The 18,241-nt window shown below is 40.0% G+C and overlaps 1 long non-coding RNA gene across 1 annotated transcript; it reads left to right on the forward strand.

The window, feature by feature from the left end:
* The first annotated feature begins 14,594 nt into the window (after positions 1–14,594).
* LOC147363495 (uncharacterized) lies at positions 14,595–17,220 on the forward strand. The gene is made up of 3 exons (XR_015135700.1): positions 14,595–14,773; positions 15,075–15,181; positions 16,927–17,220. It is a non-coding gene; the product is annotated as an uncharacterized LOC147363495 (long non-coding RNA).
* The last annotated feature ends 1,021 nt before the right edge of the window (positions 17,221–18,241 follow it).

The raw sequence follows: 18,241 nt of genomic DNA on the forward strand, positions 1-18,241 counted from the left end.
CCTGTTCTACTCTATATATTCTGGATCCAGCATGATGCCTTACATGTAATACATTTTCAAGATGTTTGCTGAAATGATTGAATCTATGAAAATGTCTTTGAAATATCATTTTCCAGAGATATTAAAATGAACTGTTTTAGTGCCTCTGAGACTTTATCATGCATCAGGATGACTTGGAGGGCTTGTTAAACCCAGACTACATGGGTCCCACTCGCAGAGGTCTGTGGTGCTGCTGCTGCTGCTAAGTCACTTCAGTCATGTTCAACTCTGTGCGACCCCATGGACTGCAGCCTACCAGGCTCCTCCATCCATGGGCTTTTCCAGGCAAGAGTACTGGAGTGGGGTTCCATTGCCTTCTCTGAGGTCTGTGGTAACGCTGGGTAATTTACATTCCCAACAAGTTCCCAGGTGATGCTGATGATTTTGACACAGAAGCCACTCTTCCGAGAGTGCCAAACTATTTTTTTCATGTTTCGATATCTCTGACATCAAGCTATGTCTTAAATTTGTTGGCATGTCAGTTTAATTGACAAATGTTTTTGCAGTAGTGTATAAAATAATGGTCTTACAATCAACAGTATCTTACATTAAATGAAATCTAAATAAATATTCTCTAACAGGTCTGACTCTACTTTATAAAGCATAGCAATGAAATGTTTAAAAACTGCAGCCCAATACTAGTTCTAGAGAGCACATACTTAAGATTGTGGTGCTTAATCTTTATAATGGCAACAGAATAAATCATCTTTAGGGCCTTGTGTGAGAGCCATAGAATAACAAATTAGCTCAATCTAGCCAGTAACATTGAAAAAGGTAGGCATTTTCACATAAATTTTTGGTGACTGTGAAGGCCAGTCTCCTTCTCTAAAGTAAAATTTCATGAGGTCAGAGTTAATATCTGGTTTTACTCATCACTGTAGCCCTAACTCTAAAAAACTTCCTGACACAGCACTCAATAAATATTTGTTGAATGAAAATGTTTATTTTAAAAAGCCAGCATTTCAGAGTTTCTTAGCTGCTGTAAACAAGATGAATTATGAGATACGTCATGGTTTATTGGTAGAATACTCACCAGCCAATGCCTATACTGTTGACTTTCTTCTAGGCAAACAATAACAACAGAACAAATCAAGAGCTTAACAACCAAGATACCCATTAAATTAAAAGTATTTCAGTTAAGCAAGTGTCCCAAGGTCACAGACCCAGACATGTTGTCCCAGCTGAATTCTTGCAGGGCTGGGCCAGGTTTGCCATCTTCCGGAAATGCTGTTTGTTGGGAAGCAGTGGTAGCAGAGGGAAAAGAATTCCTTCTGTGGGGTGTTTTGCCAAGAAGAAGGTTTCAACCCAGACTAATCACTATTCCCATAACCTTACTGGACTTAAGCCTAAAGAAACTTTGGCATTTAATGTCTGAGTCAATAAATATCATCATTTAATCCTTTTCATGAGTTCAGAACCAACTAAGAAATAGACACAGGAGTCAGATAGGAAATCTCAACACAGCAGCACCAGTGGTAATACTGTTTGGAAGATGCAGTTTCAGTGCAGAACATGAGCTTGGTAAGTGAGCCACTTCCCCTGAACTAAGCAGACCTACCCACTGTGTCTCAGTGGCTGGGTCACAGCCAGCCCTGGACAACTGGCACCTCCACACCAGGGCTACAGCCCGCCCTACTCTGCTCATTCTGTGGCCCAGAAAGCAAACAGCAGACCTTCTGCAGGATCGCAGCTCTGAAAAAAGAGAGCATGGAAATGGCAGTATCACATATGTCTTGATTCTGCTGTGTCTCAAATGGGGAGATGGGCCAGATTGTTTCTCTAACAGAGACTCCCCAGCGTGGAAACACAAAACGTAGGCAACGAGTGTCCTCTCCTAATGGACAGTCTCTCCTCATATGCCATAGGTGCCTTAGAAATATAGAACTGGCTGGTAGTATTCAAATAATGTTTCTTGATTTCTTCAAAGCATCATAAAAACTTCAATTTTTAAATTATTCTGATGAATATTCCTTGAATGTCTACTACTACAAAGCACTGTATGGGACTTCCCTGGTGATCTAGTGGCTAAGACTCCAAGCTCCTGACACAGGGAGCCGAGGTTCAATCCCTGGTCGGGGAACTAGATCCTACGTGCAGCAACTAAGACCCAGTGCAGCCAAATAAGTATTAAAAACAAACAAACGAACAAAACAAGGCACTGTAGTCTTTCCTAGCATGGTCTGTAAGGTTATCCCAGTCAGATGAGCCTATAATCAAACCGTGATGGAAACATCATCAAGCACCAGGACAAGCTCCCCAGTAATATCCCTAGGGGGCTGCTGCAGGAGTGGACTGTGTGCTGGGAGGGACTTGGCGCTTTCAGGGCTGATGACACTGTCGGGTACGAGATAGGGATGGGCCAGCATCCAAGGATTAGAGAAAGTGGGGAGAATGACAGATGGCTCCTCCACTTTAACTCTCTCTCCAAACTAATTATCGTACATGGACAAAAAGAACAGAAAAAAAAAGAGGGAGAGAAGTGAATGAGAAAAAAGAAGGGACCAAAGAGACCAGGAAAGTATCAGTCATTCCCAGGAAAACGGCTGTCTCTGTGACTCGAAGCCTGCAACACTGAGATCAGACCTTACTCGCGCCATCTGCTCTATAATGGCCTTGTTACAAGGGATCGCCGCTCCAGAGGAGGATCGCTTTATTCAAGTTTCGGTATTTGCTCCTGAGGGAAGACTTTGGTTGTTGGTTTGAAAGGCACAATCAAAGTTCATGGTGGGTCCCCTCTGGCTTTCCTGCCATGGCATTGCCCACCCCACATGGAGCTTGCTGTCTGCATGAGTCTGTGAACTCCTCTTGCTCAGCAGTGGGCCCTCCAAGGGCTCCGCCCAGGGCTTTGAGATAACACACACCTCTACGTGGTGACCCCGTTTTGACTGTGGTTCTGAAGTGAGTTGTGATCTTCTCTGTTGGTGGCAGCACTATTATTAAAGTATCTACCATAGAGGCCTTTGCACTGCTTTGCAACAGAAAATGAGGGAACATTTGGGCAGAAGGGTGCAAAAGTCTAATAAGCGCCCCACCCTGATGGAGGAAAACCTTGCTGGAGCAGCTTCTTGTAAGGGCTCTACTGTTCTTGTGGTTTTCCATCTCTGGGCAAGACACTGTCGCTGGCAAATGTCATGTCAGAGTACCCTAAGCCCGCACATCTGTGTCATTATGACATGGAAGGACCTGGAAGCTGGGAACTTATGAAAGCAACGGAAATGGATGGTAGGAGATGCCTTAGTCCATGGAATGAGAACGATGCATTATTTGGTTAAAGCCAGGCATGATCTTTTTGAGCAAACTATAAGTCATCAGTGGGTTCCTTGTATGTACCTCCAATTTCCCATCACTAAAAACTGGTGAAATACAAAGATTGTATCCATGCTGGCCTCTTCCTGGGATGCCCAAATCCCACTCTCCCTCTCCTGAATCTTCCACAAATTTCTTTTCTCATGACAGTCTGATACTTTTGCGTCAGGGCCTTCATTACTATTTGTTAAACATTCTAATTTCAGCTTTTGACATGCTGTGACCTACTTCTCTGAGTTAGGAGGTACAGAGGGCCAGCTTGCCTTTCCCTGTATATAGTTTGTCCTCCAGCTTTCTCTCTTGGCCTGCCTGAATATTTCCCATATGGTCTGCTGCTCCTGGGTTTTGTTCTGATGTGATGAGAAGGATATCTTCCGGATGATGTTATGACTAAGGAAGGTTCTACCACAGTACAGGAACAAGAACAGCGGCACACTGCCTGGTCTGTGAGTAGATACCTTTCTTGGTCACAGATACTCAGCAGAGCACTGACGATTCTTATCTGTCCTCTCATCTGTGAACTGTGTGAACTTAAGACAAACTGTAAAGGAAGCATAGAACTAAAGCATTTGGGTCGATCATTAAAAATCATTCTGAGAAACTATTAGAAAACACAGCTCCATGTAGGGACTGAGCATGAAAGTGGAGCTTCAGAGAAAATTTAGAGGAGCAGCTGAGAACAACCTTAACGCATCAAAAGTGTGAGCCTGTCACTCTGTGTGGGTGGGATGTATTCCCAGAGTCGCATTTTAGAGGAGAGTCAGGCTTTGGGATGGAGAGATGCCAAAGGAGAATATTAGAAGTCAGGTAGGTGGAACCAGCGGAGAAGGCAATGGCACCCCACTCCAGTACTCTTGCCTGGAAAATCCCATGGACAGAGGAGCCTGGTGGGCTGCAGTCCATGGGGTCGCTAGGAATCAGACACGACTGAGCGACTTCACTTTGACTTTTCACTTTCATGCATTGGAGAAGGAAATGGCAACCCACTCCAGTGTTCTTGCCTGGAGAATCCCAGGGACGGGGGAGCCTGGTGGGCTGCCGTCTACGGGGTCGCACAGAGTCGGACACGACTGAAGCGACTTAGCAGCAGCAGCAGGTGGAACAAGGGACAGTCTCCAACCTTGAGTACATGTGTGTCACAAACAGTTGTAATTATTAGTGGAGTGTTGAAAACAGTATATTATCTATGAAAAATCTACCCTCAAATCCAAATGATCTGTGCACCCCAAGAAGGATAAATGCAGGGATAACCAAACCTTGGCATATCATAGTCACATTGCTGAAAACCAAGACAAACAGCAAATGTTAAAAGCATCCAGAATGAAGAGAAAAAAAAACCACACATTAAAATGAAGGATGACTTCTCAGAGAAACAATGGTGTCCAGAATACAGAATGCAGTTTTAAAATGTTGAAAGGATAAAACTATCAGCCTAGAACTCTACAAAACTACCCTTCAGAATTAAAGTAGGATAAAAGACATTTCAGAAAGATAAAAGCTGAGAGGATTCATCTTTTCACATCTATACTACAAGAAGTAATTATGGGGAAAAATGAAAAATAACAGGGTAAACACCTGGGGAAATACAAAACAATCTTTTCCTTTTATAATGATGTAGATAGATAAATGATATTTCCTCCTAAAATCAGGAACAAGATAGAGAGGTAGATAGGTAGAGCTATGTAGATACAGGTGTATATAGCCATTCATGTAGATATATATTATATATAAAATATTATTAACTGAAGCAAAAATAGTACTGTATTGTGGAGTTTATAGCATATTTGGAAGTCATATATAAGAAAACAACATCACAAAGGGTGGGAGGAATCTAAAGGAAATATGCAGTTGGAAGATTCTTATAGTGATTCAGTTCAGTTCAGTTTAGTTCAGTAGCTCAGTCGTGTCCGACTCTTTGCGAACCCGTGAATTGCAGCACACCAGGCCTCCCTCCCTGTCCATCACCAACTCCCAGAGTTTACTCAGACTCACGCCCATCGAGTCAGTGATGCCATCCAGCCATCTCATCTTCTGTCGTCCCCTTCTCCTCCTGCCCCCAATCCCTCCCAGCATCAGGGTCTTTTCCAGTGAGTCAACTCTTCCTATGAGGTGGCCAAAGTATTGGAGTTTCAGCTTTAGCATAGGTCCTTCCAAAGGACACCCAGGACTGATCTCCTTCAGAATGGACTGGTTGGACCTCATTGCAGTCCAAGGGACTCTCAAAAGTTTTCTCCAACACCACAGTTCAAAAGCATCAATTCTTCGGCACTCAGCTTTCTTCACAGTCCAACTCTCACATCCATACATGACCACTGGAAAAACCATAGCTTTGACTAGATGGACCTGTGTTGGCAAAGTCATATCTCTGCTTTTCAATATGCTATCTAGGTTTCCTAGATACCTATTTAACTTTCCTAGATATCTATCTAACTTTCCTTCCAAGGAGTAAGCATCTTTTAATTTCATGGCTGCAGTCACCATCTGCAGTGATTTTGGAGCCCCAAAAAATAAAGTCTGACACTGTTTCCACTGTTTCCCCATCTATTTGCCATGAAGTGATGGGACCGGATGCCATGATCTTCATTTTCTGAATGTTGAGCTTTAAGCCAACTTTTTCACGCTCCACTTTCACTTTCATCAAAAGGCTTTTTAGTTCCTCTTCACTTTCTGCCATAAGGGTGGTATCATCTGCGTATCTGAGGTTATTGATATTTCTCCCAGCAATCTTGAAGCTTGTGCTTCATCCAGTCCAGCGTTTCTCATGATGTACTCTGCATATAAGTTAGAATAAGCAGGGTGACAATATACAGCCTTGATGTACTCCTTTTCCTATTTGGAACCAGTCTGTTGTTCCATGTCCAGTTCTAACTGTTGCTTCCTGACCTGCATACAGGTTTCTCAAGAGGCAGGTCAGGTGATCTGGTATTCCCATCTCTTTCAGAATTTTCCACATTGTGATCCACACAGTCAAAGGCTTTGGCATAGTCAATAAAGCAGAAATAGATGTTTTTCTGGAACTCTCTTGGTTTTTCCATGATCCAGTGGATGTTGGCAATTTGATCTCTGGTTCCTCTGCCTTTTCTAAAACCAGCTTTAACATCTGGAAGTTCATGGTTCATGTATTACTGAAGCCTGGCTTGGAGAATTTTGAGCATTACTTTACTAGCATGTGCTGCTGCTAAGTCACTTCAGTCGTGTCCGACTCTGTGCGACCCCATAGACGGCAGCCCACCAGACTCCCCCGTCCCTGGGATTCTCCAGGCAAGAACACTGGAGTGGGTTGCCATTTCCTCCTCCAATGCATGAAAGTGAAAAGTGAAAGTGAAGTCTCTTAGTCGTGTCCAACCCTCAGCGACCCCATGGACTGCAGCCTTCCAGGCTCCTCTGTCCATGGGATTTTCCAGGCAAGACTACTGGAGTGGGATGCCATTGCCTTCTCCGCACAGATGAGTGCAATTGTGCAGTAGTTTGAGCATCCTTTTGCATTGCCTTTCTTTGGAATTGGAATGAAAACTGACCTTTTCCAGTCCTGTGGCTTCAAAGTATATTATTGAAGGTAAATTATGATAATTTAAGGATATATGCTACTAAAACAACTCCAGAAAATTACAGAAATATTACAAAGAGATAGAATTTAAAGGTCAGTACAGGAGATTAAATGGAATATTTAAAAATAAGTAATTCATCTAAAGAAAGTAGAAAAAAGAAACAAAAAGAGCTGGAAGAGAAAAAATAGCTTCGAAATATATGAAGCAAAACCAGATAGAACATGGTATAAATGGCAGAAAAAGACAAATCTGAAATCATCATCAAATATTTTAACATCACTTCCTCAGAAGCTGATAGAAAAAAAAAAAGTAAAAGTTTAAATAACATTATCAACCAACTTGACCTAATTGACATTTATTCTCAACAACAGCAGAATATACATTCATTTTAACTGCACACAGATCATTAACCATTTAGAGAGATGAAATATGCTGAGCCATAGAGCAGGACTCATTAAAATTAAAAGGATTGAAATCAAAGAGTACTACATTTTATGACCTTAATGGTATTAATGCAGAGATCAATAACAATGAGATATTTGAAAAAAAATACCAACTATTTGAAAGGTAAACAATGTCTATCTAAATAGACTGTGACCAAAAGAGAAATCACAAAAGATAGAAAATATTTTGAACTGAATGATTTTTTTCACTGTATTTGCTAATTATTTATTTATCAAGAGAAACCAGTCCTTAGCCCAGATATTCATAGTTCATAGTTTCATAGTTCAGGAACACGGAACACATAGTTCAGGAATGCATACAAGCATTTGTGCAATGTAGGTAAAGGAGTGTTTAGAGGCAAATGTATAGCTTTAGATTTTTCAGGAAAAAAAAATCAGGGTATGATTCGAATATGATGTAAGCCTCCACATTAAGAAGCTAGAAAAAGGGGAACAAATTAAATGCAAAGTAGACAAGCAAGAATGGCAATTAACGAAACAGAAAACTGACAAACAAGAAAGTCAGCAAGATTTTTTTTTCCTTTTTTTAACAAGTTTTTTTTTTCCCCTCAAAATATTAATAAAACCTCAGACAAGACGGATTAAGTAAAACAGAAAATACTATTATCATCATTAGGAATCAAATAAGGAAGCATATCTACAGGTATCACAATCAAGCAAAAGATAGTTTGGAAATATTATGAACAACTTTGTGTTGATAAATTAAACTATTTAGATGAAATAGAAACATAATTTGAAAAATATAACATACCAAAATAGATACTAAAATAAATAAATATTTCTATGTCAATTCAAATAGTTGAATTTATTTTTAAAAATCCTTGTACAAAGAAAACTTGGGACCCAGGTGATTTTTTTTTTTAAACTTTTAGCAATTTTATTCATTTTCCATAGTTTTACAGTATTAGTAAAAAATAATGGTCACTGGAGCCTATTATACACAGTGAAGTAAGCCAGAAAGAAAAACACCAATACAGTATACTAACACATATATATGGAATTTAGAAAGATGGTAACAATAACCCTGTATATGAGACAGCAAAAGAGACACTGATGTATAGAACAGTCTTTTGGACTCTGTGGGAGAGGGAGAGGGTGGGATGATTTGGGAGAATGGCATTGAAACATGTATAATATCATATATGAAACGAGTCGCCAGTCCAGGTTCGATGCACGATACTGGATGCTTGGGGCTGGTGCACTGGGATGACCCAGAGGGATGGTACGGGGAGGGAGAAGGGAGGAGGGTTCAGGATGGGGAACATGTGTATGCCTGTGGCGGATTCATGTTGATATATGGCAAAACCCATGCAATATTGTAAAGTTAAAAAATAAAATAAAAATAAAAAATAATGGTCATTATAAATAAGTATAAAATGGAAGTTGATGGGAAAATAGTGCCAAGTCTTCCTTGACCCCCTCCCCCCAAAACAACTAGCTAGTATATGGAAAATATCCTTTCACACATTATCTTTAGGCATATATTCACTTTGTGGTGGTGCATGGTTTAGTTGCTAAGTCGTGTCTGACTCTTGAGACCCAGTGGACTGTATGTAGTCTGCCAGGCTCCTCTGTCTCTGGGATTTCCCATCCAAGAGTACTGGAGTGGGTTGCCATTTCTTTTTCCAATAGAGACCCAGGTGATTTTACTGGTGAAATATATCATGATTTAAGAAAGAAATAGCACCAATTCAACAAGCTCTTTCAAAAATAGAAGAGGATAATCTTTCCCAACTCATTTTATAAAGCAAGCATAATCCCAAATCAAATACTGACAAGAAACAACAAAAGAAAACTGCAGACAATATTCTTCCTGAAGTAGATCAACAATTCCTAGCAAACCATTAGAAAGTTAATCCAGTTATATGTTTTAGAAGAAAATACATCATGACTAAGTGATGTTTTCAAGGAACGCAAGGTTGATTTAAAATTGGAAAATTATTCAGTGAAATTAAAGAATAAAGGGAGGGAGGTGGGAGGGGCATTCAGCATGGGGAACACGTGTACACCCGTGGTGGATTCATGTTGATGTATGGCAAAACCAATACAATATTGTAAAGTAATTAGCCTCCAATTAAAATAAATAAATTTAAATTAAAAAAGAATAAAGGGAGAAAACTATATGATCATTTCAGTAGATGCATTTGCAAAAAGTTTTTGACAATTCATGAAAAAACTCTGAGAAAATTATGAATAGAAGGAACTTCCTCAAGTCACTTAAATGTTTCTCTGAATATCTATAAACAATATAATACTTAATGACATTTCCTCCTAAGATCAGAAACAAGTCAAAGACATCTACTTTCAACCACTTTTCTGGAGGTTCTAGCCTATGTTAATAAGGCAAAGTAAAAAAAAAATGTATACAGATAAAAGACACAAAGAAAGAAGTAAAATTGCCATTCTTTGCAGATGATATGATTGTTTGTGTAGAAAATGCTATGGAGTAGAGAAAACAACTATGAGAATTAATGAGTGAATTTAGCACGGTCAACATACAAAAATTAATTCTATTTCTTTATACTAGCAATAAACAATTAGAAAACAAAAATTTTAAAAATGGCATTTGCTATTTTTAATACTATTTTTAATACTATCAAAAATATCAAATACTAAGAAAAATCTAATAAAAGATATACAATTCCTGTACAATAAAAACTATAAAACATTGATATGATAAAGAAGATCAAACAAAATGGTTATGAATTTGAAGACTCAATGTTGTTAATACATTCATTCTCCTCAGATATATTTATGGATTTAATATAATTCTTATTAAAATATCAGCAGGCTTTTTTAAAGCAACTGACAAGCTGAGTCTAAAACTGATATGGGAATGTCAAAATAATTTAAAAAAAGAATAAAGTTAAAGGCTTATAATACTTTGTCTCAGGAATTCCCTGGTGGCCCAGTGGTTAGAATTCCATATTTTGACTGCAGGAGGCCCAGTTTCAATCCCTAGTCAGGGAACTAAGATACTACAAGGCATGGGGCATGCCCAAAAAAACCCCAAAAACCTAAATATACTCCTAGATAGATCGAGACATTGTAGTGTTGACATTAGAATAGGCAAATAACAATAGAACAGAATCCAGAAATAGACACACACATAAAGAGTCAATCAACTTTTGACTAAAAGTCAAAATTATTATCTTGATTATCTAATCAAGATAGTTCAATGAATAGAGGAAGATTTAACAAATGGTGCCAGAACAACCGGATAACCATATGAAAAACAAAAATAAATTTGACTTTTATCTCACCCTATACAATAATATCAGTTTGAGATGGATCATAGAACAAAATATAACCTAAAACAAAAAAGTTTCTGATAGAAAACATGAAATAGTATATTTGCAATGTTGGGATAGGCAAAAAATACTTATAAAGACACAAAAAAGCATTAACTGTTAAAAATAATAACTAGCTTTCACAAAATAAAAACGTTTTGCATTTCAAAACACACCATTAATAAAATAAATAGGAAAACCTGTTACATATATTTGACCAAAGGTTTCTTTCCAGTATATATAAAGAATTCCTCCAAATCAATAACAAGACTATAATATAATTTTTTAAGATGAACAAGAGACTGGAGCAATCATTCCACAAAAGAATATGATAGTATGACCAACAAGTGTGTGAAATATTTCAACATCATTAGTCATCATGATATGCAAATTACAACCACAATGAGATATTATTTTACACTTACTAAAATGTCTAAAATTGAAAATACGGCAATACCAAAAGTTGTTGGGGATGTGGAGAAACAAACTCTCAAACATTGCTGGTAGGAATGCAGAGTGGTAGAATCACTTTGGAGAACAGTTTATTAGTTTCTTATAAAATTAACCTCTACATATAACTTACGACTCAGAAAGCTCATACTCTATATTTCTCAAAAGAAATGAAAACATATATCTACAAAGAGATTTATACAAGAATATTCAAAGAAGCTTTATCCGTAATAGCCCCAAACTAGACATAGGCCAAATGTTGAACAACAGGAAAATAAATAAACATATTGTGTTTCTTTATAATTGTGTACATTACATTCAGAAATTGCAATAATAATCAGAAATAAAAGGGGAGCATGACTGACGATGTAATGACATCAATAAATCATAAGACTTTCAGTTATGCTAAATGAAGGGAGCTAACCAAAAAGCTGTGGAGACTTCCTGGTGCTCCAGTGGCTAAGACTCCATGATCCCAAAGCAGGGGCCCTGGTTCAATCCTTGGTCAGGGAACTGGATCCTGAATGCCGCAACTGAGAGTTCACGTGCCGCAAGGAAGAGGGAAGATCCCGTATGCCGCAACTAAGACCCAGTGCAGCCAAACAAATAAAGTTTTTAAAAAGAAGCTAACCAAAGGTATGTACTGTATGACTCTATTTTTGTGAAGTGCAAAAATAGGTAAAATTCATCCATGGAGGAAAAAATGCATAAATAGCAGTTATCTCGTTTGGTGTATTCAATTGTCATCATATATTCAATGGTCAAAATTATTAAACAAAATGTTTAACACTTTTTGGTGGATTACATATAAATGACACCTCAATTAAAAAAAAAACTACATTTGGTGAATATCAACTACATAAATAACTGCATAAAGTTTGTTCATCCAACAAACATTATCAATAATTTATTATGTGTTAAGCACCATGCTAACCTCTGGGAATAGCAAACTCAATCAGACACGATTCCAACACTGAAGAATGCATGGATTTAGGGGTGGGGAGTCAGACGATTTCAAAATGTTGGACCAGGTGCTTCAATACAGCCATCAACAAGGGCTGAATATGGGGGCCACAGAGCAATGAGCAAGATATTACACACCAGGAGAGTGGTCTCGTGTCTAACCATGGTGACTGAATCATGGCTTGAGAGAATAAGATGTTGCCTTCTATGTTTTGGCCTTTAGGACTTGAAGTGATAGTTTAGCAGAAGTAAGGACTCAAAATAACCGTTCCCTAAACCCTGGGAACAAACTCCTTTCAGTAGTGGGAGAATGCAGAGACTTTCATCTCGAGGATTAACAGGAAAGGGCCAAACTCTTCCTGAGTATGAGGTTCAGAGGGAAGCAGGACTCTTGAGCCAGGGTCCCTATGCCACGCTGCAGAGCAGCCCACAAAAAACCCCAGAGGATGTGGCTTGCTGGCCCCACCCCTTGGGTCATGACAGCCCTGCCAAAGAATGTAGGGCCCCAACAAAGAATGTCCTGAAAGCCAGTTAGGAGCCTTCCAGGAAAACCACAGCCGGCAATCTACCACTTGCAATGTGTGTGGGTGGGCTCTTTTTCTCCCTCTTTTTCCTGGCATCCCTGAACTCCCACCAAATCCCAGGTCTGCTCAAAAGGAGGTGCAGGGCCAGTACAATTTGCTTGCTGATGGTGTGGAAGACAAAGCACCTGCTTGAACGTCTCTAAGGACAGCCCTGGGGAGCCTGCCTTCAGATCTCCTTGCAAAGCTCCAGCTCCGGAAGGACTGGAGGTGTGACTCCGCAGATGGACCACCCAGAGAGAGGTGGCTGTGGGGAAGCTCCTCCATGCCCTTTGCAACCACAACTGTATAAGTTTCCTATTGCTGCTGTGACAAATTACCTCAAACTTCAAGTTTTAAAGCAACACCAACTTGTCGTCTGTTTTGGAAGTCTCAAATCTAAAGTGAACCTGTAGGACTGCATTCCTTCAGGAGGTTCCAGGGGACACCCCGTTTCCTTGCCTTTACAGCTTTCAAAGACAGCCTACATTTTTTGATTCATTGCCCCCTTCCTCCATCCTCAAAGCTAGCATCTTCAAATCTCTTTCTCTCTGTCCCTCTGCTTCTGTCATCACATCACCTCCTCTCTGACTTTGACTCCTTCTGTGCATCTCTTAGAAAGACCCATGAATTTGCATCAAGCCCCTTGGCAATCCAGGATAATCTCCCCATCTCAAAATCCTTAATATGATCGCATCTGCAAAGCCTCTTTTGCCTTGTAAGGTAACATTCACAGACTCCAAGGATTAGGATGTGACCATTTTAAGAAGATCATCATTCAGCCTATTCTTGCAACTCTAAGGGCTTCCAAGGTAGTGCTAGTGGTAAAGAATCCACTTGTCAATGCAGGCGAGGCCAGAGATGCAGGTTCAATCCCTGGGTTGGGAAGATCCCCTGGAGTAGAAAATCTCAACCTACTCCAGTATTCTTGCCTGAAACATCCCAAGGACAGAGGAGCCTGGTGGGTTACAGTCCACAGGGTCACAAAAGAGTCAGACATGACTTTAGTGACTAGACAACAACAACAGAAAGCAAGTAAAATTATCCATTTCTGGGACTTCCCTGGTGGTCCAGTGGTTAGGACTCCATGCTTCCACGAAAGGTTCCATCCCTGGTTGAAGATCTAAGATCGCGCATGCTGCACAACATGGCCAAAAAAAATTACCCATTTCTCCCTGTAAATGAAACTTGCTTTTCCATAGCATCTTGTTCCTTTTCTTGCATTGTCTTGCTTCATGTTTTTACTTTTCCCTGTTGTTCTCAACCTCAACAGAGAATGCTTTTCCAAGCAGAACCATTCAACCTACCTAAAATCTTCCCTTCATTTTTGGAAACTGTATCTGCAAATAACTCATCACAAATTATTCAAGCACCCTGAAAGGTGAAGTCCAGAAATACCACAGCAAAGGAAACAAAAGTGGTAGCTGAAGAATATAAATACATCACTGTGGTTTAAAAATAAAATAGAAAAAAAAAATAGAAATCAGTATCTCATAAAACAAAAGTGAATGAAGAGTTACTTCAACAATATCAACCTGGACAGCAGCCATTCCCAGTATTCTTCAGTGAGGTTTATTTTTAAATATTTTAACATGTGTATGAAATCAGAATTATTAAATTTCTAGAAGACAGAATCCCTTTCTCTGAGATACTCCTTAAATGGCAATAGCCGATCTGTTTATGAGTCTGTCTCCATAATAGCTAATATCGCTCTGTTGAGCCTTTTGTTGAGGACAAGAATGAAATATGTTCCTGATTTTTATATGCCTCTGACATTGCTAGATCATGTGATTTGGGGATTCTGGCTCACATGGTATCGATTTTTTTTTTTTTTTTAATTACTGCCTTCTCAACAAATGGTTCCTCAGTGTTTATTGACAAGCACGGCCGTATTAAAATCTAGATCATGAATAAATGATGTCAAATGAAATTAGGCAAAGCAGAACAGGAGAGGCAGGAAGGTAATGAATCAAGTGTTGGAACTTTAACGCCCAAGATGTAATCCTGGTCAGGTGAGTATACCAATATTAGCCCTGCTGGGACCTGCTGGTGTCTGACAGGTACCCCCTGCCCCTGGCTGCCCAGCCTTGCCTTGTCACTTGGATGTCTCCCCCTCCACCTCCACAGCAAGGACCAGAGCAGGACTGCCACTGGTTTGTGTCAAAAATGGTAGAAACGTCTGGTTTTGTGATGAATCATCATAATTGAGAAATAGGTTCTTCAGATTTTTATCTTAAATAATGCTTGAAATAGATTTAATCATCAGAGGATTGGGTGATAAGTGAACATTTTTAAGATTTTAAAAGGAATGTCGGTGTAGTTTTAAGAGTATCAGAGGCTGTTCATGCTTATGCAATACTATCTATTTTCACTTAAATCTTTTCATACTGGTCTCCCTGTAACATGTTTGCATTCCCCCAATGTGTTCTTTCCTGGACCATGATGCTGGGAAAGACTGAGGGCAGGAAGAGAAGGGGACGACAGAGAATGAGATGGTTGGATGGCATCACCAGTTCAACGGACATGAGTTTGAGCAAACTCCGGGAGACAGTGAAGGACAGGTAAGCCTGGTGTGCTGCAATCCATGGGGTTGCATACAGTCGGACATGTCTGAGCGACTGAATAACAATGTATTCTACTCTGAAGTCAGAATTATTGTTTCAAAATGCAAATGTGAGACCTTCCCTGGTGCTCCAGTGACTAAGATTCTGTGCTCCCAAAGCAGGGGGCCTGAGTTTGATCTCTGATTGGGGGAACTAGATCCCACATACTGCAACAAAGAGCTCACATGCCACCACTAAAGATCCCACACACCTCAGAGATGGAAGTTCCTGTGTGTTGCAAATAAGACTTGATGCAGCCAAATAAGTAAATAAAATAAATATTTTTAAAAATGCAAAACTGATCAGACCATCCCTTCCACCCCATGTCTCTCTCTCTCACACACACACACACGCACACACACACTGTTTACTGTTCACCTAGTTATCTCCGCCTCCTCTTCATCTCTCTGACCTCAGTTTATATCAACACTTCCTCCAAGAAGCCTTCTGTGATCCCCTAAACTGGGTCAGAATTCCAGACACACGCTCACATTGCCGGGTGGTCCACAGTGTCTGGCATAGAGGAGGCATGTGAGAAATATTTTAGCACTAGTGAGTTAGCAAACAAACTTCTTCATTGATGCCAATTTATCACGAGCAAGTCAGACAGAGGGCTGTGGCTTTGAGCCCTGTGAGTGAGTGGGGGAAATGTGGAAGTGATGATTTCCCTGAGGTGGCAGTGAAAGAATGTTAGAGGAATTCAAAGGTAGAATTGGATTGGTGTAGAGGTTATCTGAGGTGAAAGTCACTCCCTGAACTTGGAATGACCCAGGAAAACATTGAAGGGGGGAGGTGGGGGCGGGGGAAGGTGCCTTTGGCTGTTATCAGCTTACGGGTTTGCTTAGAAAAAGCAAAGCAATCAAGGGAAGGGAAGGGGAAGCAGAAGCAACTGACATTTGATAAGTTTTTTCATGTATTTCAATCTTGCTCCCAAAGATTTTAAAGAACACTTACAAAGATGTATGCAATACAGTTAATAAAATGTAACTCAAATAAATGATAAAAAGGAGGAAAACAATTTATATGTATGAGATTTCCAAAGAATCTCTGCAGTAAAGTTATAAAGCCATAACCACTTCAGTCATTACCTTAATTTGGAAATATGGAAAATATTTCATTGACTTCTAAAGAAGCTGCCTGCAAAGAGTGTGGGAGTCCATATTCATAGATACCGTTTATGTGAATATGGTAAGTGTGTTTGAATGTGTTTTAAAAGTATGGAAATGATGTGGAAGGAACACATCAAATACAGCTGTGGATACTTCTGGCAAGAGAGATGGCATGAGAACTGGGATGTGGAAAGATTTTAATTTTTAATTTTTGCCTTATATATAACCGAAATTTGTGCAGTTAGCTTACATCCAGGAGTGGCATTTGTAATTTGAAATAATAATGATGATGATGATGATAAAGCCTCTACAAAGAAGATGATATTATTTAACACTAGAATTTGAGAAATATTCCGTTATATATGTACTTAGTCATTCACTGAGATCAATTAACAACAACATTCAAGGACTTCCCTGGGGGTTCAGTGGCTAAAACTCTGAGCTCCCAATGCAGGAGGCTTGGGTTCGATCTCTTGTCAGGGAACTAGATCCCACATGCTGCAACTAAAAACTTCCACTACAACTAACTGGTTTAAAAACAACAACATTCACAGCACTGCTCAGTGTTCAGAATGTTTACGTCTATTATTGTAGGGCATCTTCCCAACAGTCCTCTGAAGCAGGCAGGGCCAGACGAGGTACCCACGTTATCATCCCCACTTTACAAAACGAAGAAGCAGAGGCAGGAGCAGAACGAGGCACCCGGTTCTGGCCATGAGATGGAAAGAAGCAGAGTTTGCAAAGGAACCCAGACCTTCCAACTCTTTCCTTTTGTCCTTGCTTCACAGTGTGACTGGAAGTCTTAGCATTTCCAAGCTGAAATAAAGAAAAATCTTTTGACTGCTGCATTTGATGGCTCATAAAACTGTTTCATTGTAAATACTGTCCTATAACTTCTGAATTATGCGACGTAAATGGTTTGAGCGTTTCTCATTATTGCAGAAGAGGAAGATTTACTGCTTTCATTTAAAGTCTGAGCACTCTCTAAAGAAAAGTTGCAGTAGCCAAATGTCTTTATTACACTATTACCCTCAGAGCTCATGTCTTGGAAAAGCTTCCTGGGTGCAGACAACAGTGTTCAGAGGAGGGCGTTTCTTGATTCAGAGACTTAAGGTGACAAAGCATATAGCATATAGCCTTACTGATGATAACCCCAATAAATCATATTTCAGCTTAGTTGCCTCCTTAGCAGTCTCTGACAGCTCTGTTTACCTTCAAGACAGACACGTGCCTCGCTGGCAGCATTTCATGTGTTTCCTGGTGCCTTAGTCAGTCAAGACACTGAACAGCCTTTGTCCTCCCTGGCGTAGCTTGCTTGCAAAAGGACTGCAACCATTGCCCCATCCCTGTGCCTGCACACCGCCACGTCCATGTAGAGCTGGGATCTATTTTCCCTCCCTTTGAGCTGGGCTGGACTGTGACTTGCTTTGATCAATAGAATGTGATGGAAGTGACACCTTGCCAGTTCCAAGCCTCGTCCTCAGGAGCTGGCAGTTCTATCTTTGCCTTCTTGGGTCCAGCCACTATTTAAGACTAGTATTGAATGATTGAGGACCCCATCTTGGGTCCAGCCACTATTTAAGACTAGTATTGAATGATTGAGGCCCCTGGAGGATGACAGGCCATCTTGGGTGGAGCTCTCACTGAATGCAGCCTTGTCAGTGGCCCCAGGCAACATCATATGTAGCAGAAGGACCACCTGACTGAGCCCAGTCAACCCACAAGATAAAGAGAAACAACCACGGATTGTTGTTCTAATAAGTGAGTTTTGAGGTCATTTGTTACAGAGCAAAAGAGAATTAAAACATGAAACATTCTCTCTTTTCACTGCCCTGCCTTCCCCTGACCAACTTAGTACATCCCTGACCATCTCTTATGCTCCTTTTCTCTACCATCATTTCTATCTGAG

The sequence above is a fragment of the Bos grunniens genome, chromosome 11 (assembly GCF_055505025.1).
Source record: "Bos grunniens cultivar Pamir isolate PY7600 chromosome 11, Bosgru_T2T1.0, whole genome shotgun sequence".
Taxonomy (NCBI): Eukaryota; Metazoa; Chordata; class Mammalia; order Artiodactyla; family Bovidae; genus Bos; species Bos grunniens.